The sequence below is a fragment of the Castanea sativa genome, chromosome 9, assembly GCF_040712315.1.
Source record: "Castanea sativa cultivar Marrone di Chiusa Pesio chromosome 9, ASM4071231v1".
In the NCBI taxonomy this organism is placed as follows: Eukaryota; Viridiplantae; Streptophyta; class Magnoliopsida; order Fagales; family Fagaceae; genus Castanea; species Castanea sativa.
This window is the reverse complement of record NC_134021.1, coordinates 5,558,685-5,569,383: the sequence shown is the minus strand read 5'-3', so window position 1 is coordinate 5,569,383 and position 10,699 is coordinate 5,558,685. Positions and strand designations below refer to the sequence as shown.

The 10,699-nt window shown below is 34.0% G+C and overlaps 1 pseudogene; it reads left to right on the top strand.

Annotated features, from left to right (window-relative positions):
• The first annotated feature begins 482 nt into the window (after positions 1 to 482).
• Positions 483 to 6,287, top strand: LOC142608652 (putative disease resistance protein RGA4; annotated as a pseudogene).
• Positions 6,288 to 10,699: the final 4,412 nt, after the last annotated feature.

The following is a 10,699-nucleotide window of genomic DNA, read 5'->3' as shown; positions in this document are numbered from 1 at the left end:
ATTCAAACAATAAATTTAAGCATTTAATAAAAAAAAGTGAAGAATCATTCTGCAGTCCAGAGGAAAGCGTAAGGAAAAAGCCAAGTGAAAAAAAAAAAAAAAAAAGTGGCAGTCTGTCTAGAAATAATTTATTTAATTTTTTGCTAAAAATTTTTTATTGTGAAAAAAATATAAAATTTTAAAAACTGTATGTAAAAATTAAAAAGGTGAAAATTACTTATTACCTAGCTCATTAAAAAAAAAAAAAAAACACTGCACTTTTGGAAATACACAATTATGGTTATGTTGGCATATGATAAGCTCTCATATACGTAAAAGACACGAATTGCACCTTATCTCTTGCGTGCAAGTTGATATTTGGGTTCCCTCCTACTTCTTTACGTATATCATTGTTGCTGTTTTAGTCTTTGTACATCTCAATCCTTCTATTGTTTCCAAATACTTCCAGCTTATTTCTGGCTTATCAGAGCACCAAACCAAAGATGGCTGAGACTATCCTTAGTGTTGTTGCTGAGGAAATAATAGGCAAGCTGATTTCAGTTGCTACTGAGCAGATCAGCCTTGCTTGGGGTTTCCAGGCGGAGTTGACAAAACTTCGTGACTCATTAACCACGATTCAAGCTGTGCTGGCTGATGCGGAGAGAAGGCAAGTGAGCAATGAGTTCGTTACGCTTTGGCTGCGGAGGCTTAAAGATATTGCTTATGATGCTGATTACGTGCTGGGCGAGTTAGATTATGAGATTCTCCGGCGAAAGGTAGAGATCCGAAACCAAATGAAGAGAAAGGTATGCTTCTTCTTTTCATTCTCAAACCCCCTTGCTTTCCGTCTCAAGATGGCCAACAAGATTAAGACTATTCATAAATCGCTAAAAGAGATTAATGATGAAGCAAATTCATATGGACTCGCTCGTAAATGCAAATCCAGAGATTATCCCAAACCGAGAGACAGACTCCTTTCTCGATCATTCAGAAGTTGTAGGAAGGAGAGATCTTGTCTCAAAAATAGTTGACTTGCTAACTAAGGCAACCAAAGAACAACTCTCTGTCTTTCCTCTAGTAGGAATGGCAGGTCTGGGAAAAACAACTTTAGCAAAGCAAGCGTACAATGATGAGCGAGTAAAGAGACATTTTGATAGGACAATATGGGTATATGTCTCTGATAATTTTGATGATAAAAGGATCTTGAGAGAGATTCTTGAGCTCATTACCCATACCTCAAATAAATTAGAAAATAAGACTGCGATTCTTGAATGCCTTCAAAAAGAGTTGGTAGGAAAAAAATATCTTCTCATACTTGATGATGTATGGAATGAAGATCCAATAAAATGGGATACTTTGAGGAGTTGTCTGTTAGGAATTAATTCAAATATGGGAAACATTATTATTGTAACAACCTGTAAAGACAAGGTGGCAAAAATTATGGAGACACTTCCTCGATGTGATTTAGAAAAATTATCAGATGATGAATGTTGGTCTATAATCATGAAAAAAGTATCTTGTAATGAAATAACTCTAGATTTGGAAGTTATCGGAAGGAAGATTGCTAAAAAATGTGGTGGGATTCCATTAGTTGCAAAAGTTTTAGGAGGGACAATGTCTTGTAAGAAGGAGAAAAGTGAATGGTTGGCAATTCAAAATAGTAAAGTTTGGAATTCTCCACTTGACAACTATGGAATCTTACCTATACTAAAATTAAGCTTTGACCATCTTTATCCACCATCTCTAAAAAGTTGTTTCACTTATTGTGCAATTTTTCCTAAAGATTATAAAATGCACAAGGAAGAATTAGTTCAACATTGGATGGCTGAAGGGTTCCTTCAATTGTCTCCAGGAAGATTTTTAGTAATGGAGGATATTGGTAACGAGTATTTTAATATTTTGTTGGCGAATTCCTTATTCCAGGATATAAAAAGGGATGATTATGGTGATATTGTTAGTTAAAAGATGCATGATTGTGTACACGATCTTGCTCTCTCAATTTCAAAATGGGAAACCTTGCATTTAGAAGGCAATTTGGGGGATGACATTGACATGTCTCAGATTCGACATTTATTTCTTATACCCATTGGCCAAACAACACCAACAATCTCATTATCTAGAGAAGGCATGAGTAGGTTGTGCACATTTTTTTCAATTCATGTTAATCTTGGCGACAAGTTATTAAACTTAAAATGTGTACGTGCTCTAACTTTATTTGGGAAATGTATATTAGAGTTGACTGAGTCAATTGGTAGGCTAAGACAATTGAGGCTTCTTCGCATTATAAGGACCAATGTCAAAGAATTACCCAAGTCTCTCACAAAACTCTATAACTTGCAAACTCTAATACTCAAGGATTGCTATTTTCTCGAAGAGCTTCCAAAAGACCTACAAAATTTAATTAGTTTGAGACATATAGATATTGATCATCAATACATAAAACAATTGCCGATCAATATGAGGCAACTAACTTGCCTTCAAACATTGCCTTTTTTTGTCATTGGTCAAGACATTGGTGGTCGAATCGAAGAAATGGGATACTTAAGCCAACTTAGAGGAAAGTTAAGTATCTATAATCTAGAGCATGTGAGAGACAAAGAAGAAGCCAGAAGTGCAAAGTTATCAGAAAGAAAGGAGTACACAAGTTGGGATTCCATTGGAATAGTGAAAGAGAAGGCACCATTAATGATGAAGATGTCTTGGAAGGCCTTCAGCCTCACCCGTGTCTGCAAAGCTTAAAGATAAAAAATTTGCAGGGTGAGAAGTTCCCTTCATGGATATTGGGCAAAAACAGTAGCGGTGGTTTGTTTCTCTGGGACCATTTGTTGGAAATCTTCTTAAAAAACTGTAACAAGTGTGAACAAATTCCAACACTTGGGCATTTATCTCATCTCAAGGTTCTTGAAATAGAGGGAATGAATAACGTGACATGTATAGGGACAGAATTTTTTACGGCAATTATAGCGGTGAGGGATCGAGTAATGCAGTGTTCCCGGCTTTGGAAAAACTTGTTTTGAAGTGCATGCCCAAGCTAGTGGAATGGAAGGATGCGATGGAGCCAACAACAACAACAAGAGGAACGGTGTTTCCTTCCCTTAAAATATTGGTTATTGAATACTGTGCCCAGCTCATAAGTGCTCCATGTCATTTTCCAGCTCTTAAGCAACTAACGATTTCCAGCACCAAAAGCACTGCATTCAAAAACATTAGTAGTAATCTTACTACACTCATGTCCCTTAGCATAGATTGTGTATCAGAACTTTCTTGTTTGCCAAAGCAGCTATTGCAAAATAATGCGAGTCTCATGAGACTTTCTATACATTATTGTGCTGATTTGGAGTCCATCTTGCTACATGAGGATGTAGGGGCCTTCTGCATCTCTCTCCGATACATTTATATATCTTCATGTTTGAAATTGAGTTATAACCGGACACACTGCACACCCTTCAATCTCTCGAGACATTTGGAGTAGATGGCTGTTCTAATTTGAGGCATTTTCCAAGTATACAAGGTGTGGCGTCCCTTCGAAGATTGATAATATCGTGCGGTGTTGGAGTTCTACCGACTGGGCTACAATCATGTACATCTCTTTCGGAATTGGACATTTCGTCATGTCCTAATTTGATATCAATTCCAGATCTAGGAGAATTGCACTCTCTTAGCCGTTTAACAATTCTGGGCTGTCCAAAGTTGACTCGTCTGCCAGGAGGGTTATCAGAATGCTTAAAGACTTTGGAGATAGGTGGGTTTTGTGAGGAGCTGGATGCTTTCCCCAGTCTCAGTTCCATCCAACACTTGCACGCGTCCCTTGAAGAACTAAACTTGTATGGGTGGTCCAAACTCAACTCTCTTCCGGACGAAATTCAACACTTCACTGCCCTTATATATCTGCATATATCTGATTTTAAGGGAATGAAAGCTTTGCCTGAGTGGTTGGGCAACCTTTCTTCACTACAAACTCTGCTTCTTAATGGCAACGAGAACTTGATGGAAATGCCGACAGTGCAAGCCATGCGACGCCTCACCAAATTAAAACAACTGATCATTAATAGTTCCCCCAAATTAAGTGCCCGTTTGGTTCAACGTTTTGAGCCCAAAACGCCACTTTTTCAAAAAGCCAGTCCTTTATATGTGTTTGGTTCAGCACAAAACGCAACTTTTTAAAAAGTTGCGTTTTGAACCAAGGCATAAAACGCACAATACCTTATGGAGCTCTGGAGGTCCATTTTGCCAAAAGCCAGTGCGCGTTCTAATGTATCCGTTGAACAATCTTGGGCAATTACCAAATTCTCCTTTCTTCGTCTTCTTCAACACCGCTCATCAAGCTCACTCACGCCTCTATCTCTTCCTCTGTTTTTTTTTTTTTTTTTTTAATTTATTTCTCTAATCTGATCAACACAAAACAACTTAAAATAAACTCAAATCCCATTAGAAAACCCATCCCAAACCCAACTAAAAATCAAACCCAAAATCCACAAAAAAGAAAAAAATCAACTCAAAATCCAAAATCAAACCCAAAATCAACTCAAAAAAAAATCAACTCAAAATCAAACCCAAAATCCCAAAATCCTTATGTTTCAATCATCTTCATCTTCTTCATCATCATCTTCTATGGAGTGTGAAAAAAAAAAAGAATAAAGGAGGAAATACGAAATAAGGAAATAAAGAAAAAAGATGAAAAAATAGATGTAGTACCTCTGTGGACGGATGAGTTCTTGCAGAAGAAGAAGAAGAAGAAGAAAAAAAAAAAAAACAAGAGGAAGTAGCTCGAGTAGGAGAGCTCTGTGGAATGCTCTAGAGAATGGGAGAAGTGGCTAGGAAAAGTGAGGAAAGAAGGAAATAAAGGAAAGGAGCTATACGTGGGTGGAGGAGAAAAAAAGAGTGGGAAAAAAAAAAAAGAAAAAAGGGAAAAAGTAGGAAATGCAGTAACGTGTGGAGGAGAAAAAAAGATGCAAAGAAAAAGGAAAGAAAAAGAAGGGAATGCTGTTACAATATTTTCACAATATTTTTACAATAAATTTTAAGTGGTAAATTATTATTAGTAAATATTGATGAGAAAAAAATAATTTTTATAGAAAGAGAAAAAAATAATTTTAATAGTACATTCAAATTTTAATCAGTATTAATTTTTATCACAATATTTTCACAATAAATCTTAAGTGTTAAGTTATTATTAGATAATATTGGTGAGAAAAAAATAATTTTAATAGTTCATTCAAATTTTAATCGGTATTAATTTTTATCACAATATTTTCACAATAAATCTTAAGTGGCAAGTTATTATTAGCTAATATTGGTGAGAAAAAAATAATTTTTATAGAAAGGGAAAAAAATAATTTTAATAGTTCATTCAAATTTTAATCGGTATTAATTTTTATCACAATATTTTCACAATAAATTTTAAGTGGTAAGTTATTATTAGCTAATATTGGTGAGAAAAAAATAATTTTTATAGAAATTTTTTTTAATAGTATGTTCAAATTAAAATCAATATCAATTTTTATCACAATATTTTCACAATACTTTCACAATAAATCTTAAGTGGTAGGTTATTATTAGCTAATATTGATGAGAAAAAAAAATTTAGAAAGAGAAAAATTGATTTAAGTATATGAAGTAGTTGATTTAAGTATGAAATAAACTCCCTTATATATACATTGTCCTTTTTGGTAATTTATCTCTTAAACTGCAACTTTTATAAATGCTAGCCAAACACTCAGCTTTTTTAAAAAACACTTTTTAACAGCTTTTACCAAACACTCAGCTTTTTGAAAAATCACTTTTTCATTATGCACTTTTTAAAAACTCAACTTTTTCATTATGCACTTTTTCAAAAAGCCCAACCAAACTCCCCCTAAATGAAAGATGTTCAAAGGAGAAAGGCACAGAGTGGTCCAAAATTGCACATATTCCATATATCGAAATCGACTGTAAAGTTATAAAATTTATTGAAAGAGTTGTTTGGTAAGTTTGCTCATACCTCAAATCCTCTTTCTCTTATTTTCTCTCATATTCTCTATTCTTAATTTCCCGCAATTTCTTGCTATCAATCTTTAGTTTTCTCAAAATGTAAGGATCATTTGTTTAAAGGGGCGAAGCAAGGCTATTTTGTGGTAGTTGCAACAGAAGGCTGGAAACCAGAGAGGTTTGTTGTCGAACTGGGTTATCTCCATAATCCAGAGTTTTTGAAATTGTTAAAACAGGCGGAGGAAGAATTTGGGTTTTCCCATGAGGGAGCCGTTGCAATTCCTTGTCGACCGAATGACCTGGAGAGAATCATTGGAATGAGAAGATCTGAAAGAGAGTAAAATGGAAGGATCATTTGTTGTATGCTTATGCATTCTTTGGTTCATTATGGATTTATTATTTTTTCTCATGCGTCTCCTTTTACCTATCCCATAGTTTATTATTGTATTGGCGGGGTTGTCCTTGGCAGATAGGTTCGGATTTTTCTATTTATTGATAAGTTACACACGAACTCAATGAGTGTTGAATCTATGGCTTCACTCCATCACATTATTATGGGGGGAGTGCTGGTTGAACTATAAATCATTGGCAGTGGCAGTTAGGTTCAGATAGTTTAGATGCCAAAATTTTCTTCATAGTGTAACATTGTGAGTGATGCAACTACAATATGACATATCCAACGCCAATCTTTGTAAGTCACATAAATCAACATGATTTGATCAGTATAATTCAAATTTGTCTCCTGCTATTTATTATCTTCACTTCCAAAAGTAGAATTAGACCATTCGTTGTATGAACTCATGTACATTCCCTGTGCATATTATATTTTCCTACTTTTGCAGAATAGCACATTAATGTGAAATTTTGCAGAAGTGTTGGCTAAGTAAAACCCTTGATGCTGACTTAATTAATTCTCTGTTTCCAAGGCTGTTGAATTCTAATTCCTTGTCTGTGAGATAGTGAGAGCACTTGCACCAATCGGTGTAAAACAGAAAAAAGTGCACAATTTTACACATTATTGCTCTAACTCTACCCACATTAGTCATCTATAACGTTGTGCATATCTATTGTTTCTACAATAATCATGTAGATGTACATGGTTACTGTAGCATTCTATTTGATTTTTTTTTCTCTTCTTTGTCACTTGATTCTCTCTCCACTCTCATCCGATTTTCCCTCTTCCCTTCTTCTGTCTTCTCTTGAATCCAACAACATGCTTTGCAAATCTATACAAATCATCAAACCCATATAAATAATCAAACCCAAATTGCAAAAGAACATATGGAGAGAGAGTGTGTTCAATGGGGTAGCTGTGAAATTTAAAAAAAAAAAATTGAGAAAAATGATTGTAGGGGGTAATAAGTTGTCACGTCAAGCCAAAGGCCCAATGAAAAATAAAAAAGGCCCAATAAAGAAAGGATGCCCACTCAAGCCCAACCCATCAAGCCACGAATCATACCACGAAACTTCATTCAACCCAACTACACTTGACGAGGAGTATTTCACCTAAGTTGGCTTGTTGAGGAGAACTTGCCTGAGATACGTGGTCCAAGAACTGTAGTATTTGGGAATGCGCCCTAGCCTAGCGCATTCCTCAAGGTATAACACTAATCATGAGGAGTAACTGCATTGGCAGCATCAGAAGAGGACAAGAGGTGTCCACACATTAATTGTTGAAGTGACCAATCTAAATAGTGAGCTAAACACATATTTCCACTATGATTCTAAAAAAAGGATATGATGCATGATAGAGTAGGGCCAATATCATTACAAAGCCCACTGTTTGCATCAATATAAATAGGGAAAGACCCTATAGGAGATGGGGTTTAGAAAAATTAGAGAGAGACAGAAAAAATCCTTGAGAAGAACCCACTTCCCTATTGTTGCATGTGTAAGCCGGAGGAACAAAGTCACCTATGAGAATCCAATAATAATAATAATAAAACTAATAATAGAATTTTACAAGATGTGGTCGATGACTGCAGATTCTTCCTTAATCGGTTTGAGAGGAAACATATTCTCTAGAATGTCTGTAGGGAAGCGAACTGATCTACCAATGCCCTTGCCAAATGTTGTTGCCATCAGTTACAACACCTTTGTATTCATTAGTCCCTATAAAGGGTTTATCAACTATATTGTGTACTTTTTGTTTTCTTGTCACTTTGGTTAATACTAATGTCCATATCTTGGCAAGCCTTCATCATGTAAACATTGAATTGAATGGCTTTGGACAATGAAATATTAGAGATAATGACAGCTTGTAACGTTTTTCTCAGACTTACCATGATACCATCCTTTTTCTTCAAAGTTTGAGCGAGATCAGGGGCAAAAATTTCAGGGCCACCTAGAGATAAATGCACAAAATTGCTAAGAATTCACAAAGAATGAGTCAAAAAGAACAAACAGAATGAATAATAGTATGAAGAAGAAAATGATTTACTGATTCCCCACTCTTTTCACACATATAGCATCAATCTACAACTGCGACACCCTTATACGGTTATACCATGAGTTCTCAAGAGTCAAAATCTTATCTAATGCGGCAGTCCATGAGAAGAAAGCAACCCTAAGAGGGATTTTTGAACATCACACAGGTTTTCAAGGGAATAAAGTGTTAGGAGTAGAGGAAAGGGAGAGATAGTATTTACTCACTTTAAAATTCTTATTCCCAGCCAGTTTCTAACAAAGTTTGTCGCATCCTTCACCATTAAGAGACATAATTCTATCACTTATTTTTCTCTCTATCATTATTAATTACAACACTCAAAACATTGAGAGAGAGATATTTCTCTGCCATGGATGCACAGAAGAGACCTCTTTCTAATGAACTTAATATCAAAGCATAATTGAAGGTAAAAGTTTTACCCCTTCAAAAGTCTTAACCAACTTACCAACAAGGCCAACCCCAGTAAAACAGAAAATCTCTTCCTGACGCTAACATCATTCACATGAAGTTACAAAAAAGAGAAATAAACAATAGAACACTCAATCAAATAGAAGTAAGCTAGTATGATTATTGGAGTAATTCCAACAGATCATTCAAATCCCTTTTTTCATATATTTTTTTAATAATCTGATGGTTCAAATCTACATCCAATTTTTTGTTAAAAAGCCACCTTTTTTTTTCATCAGATAGCTAGTAACTACTCTTACGGACATAATTTCCTACGAACTTTCCTTCCTCTACCCAGCCCCAACGACACCAACTCCATTTCTTTGGTTCTTCCACAAGTCCTCCACCCTCCCACCTCAACTTTTTGAGAGCTGCAAATAATAAGGAGAAAGAGAAAAAAAAAAAAAAAGCTATAGCATTAAATAGATTAGTTGATCTAGCAAGCATTATATATTGAATGCTTATTTTGATTATTATATCTACTGGTCGTAGATCCATGCGATACGTGAGAATGACTAAATATTTTGTAATTGTGGTATAATATATAAATTGTTATTTAAATTTTGTGGAAGATAATTTGTTCTTCCTGTAAATTAAACAATTTCAAAATTATTTTTCATCTATCCATCTTTACAAATATATCATTTTAATATTTTTGATATGTTTAATTGATATTATTGTTTTTTGAGGTGGTCCATATGTTTCTAAAAATTATGTTATGGGACGTTATATATATATTCTTATTTTTACAACTAAATTCTTTAAGTTTCAAATATTATTCAATTTTCTCATTCTTTTAAAGAATATTATCATGATAATTAAAACTTATCACAAAATTACACTTGATATTACTCAAATATTTAATAGACACATTCAAATACATAGCAAGATTGTATTTTGATATAAATTCAAATTCTCACTTTCAAAATAACTAAGTATTTTGTCAAACAAAAAACAAACAAAAGCTATATGAGAGAGAGAGAGAGAGAGAGAGAGAGAGAGAGAGAGAGAGAGAGAGAGAGAGAGAGAGAGAGAGAGAGAGAGAGAGAGAGAGAGAGAGCTCAAAACACACACTACCAAAATATAATGATTCATCATCAGTGTCGTGATCTAAAAAAAAGGGAAGATTAAAGTAAAGTTTGATTTGATTTTTTTTTTTTAAAGTAATGCTATAGCTATAAACTATTTTACAACATTACAAAACATTACTCTTTAAAAAAAAGAGTAATTCTACGACCACAAACTATTTTACAACATTTTTACATAATGACGATGTAGCCAACTTCTTATTGGTTTTCATCTAAATTCACCATTAATATCACTTTTTCATTTACTAATAACTACTCATTACATCAACAATTTGAAAAAAAAAAATTTGTAAAAAAAAGTTTATATCTCTAGCATTACTCTAAAAAAACGTATAGGTGAAAAAAAAAAAAAGTGCTACATTGTGGGAGGCAAACAAATCATTCTTATTTCTCCCACCATTTTAATAATCATTCACTATATTAAGCTCCTTTAATTACTTCATAAATATTTTTATTCATATTTCCCAACAATTTTCCTTAATAATAAAAGGCATGTTATGAAAAACGAAGATTTGTTAGCATAAAAGGCATGATCTAAAAAAAAGGAAGATTTAAATAAAGTTTGATTTGATTTTTAAAAAAAACGTAGAGGTGAAGAAAAAAAAAAGTGCTATATTGTGGGGGAGACAAACAAATCATTCCTATTTCTTATTAGAAACTGCAATGGGTATTTGTGTTTCGATCTAGCTTGATAACACGCTCTGATACTAATTAATATAGCAATACATTTTAGGTGAGCACAAACTGGCATTGACCCTAACTTAACATATAT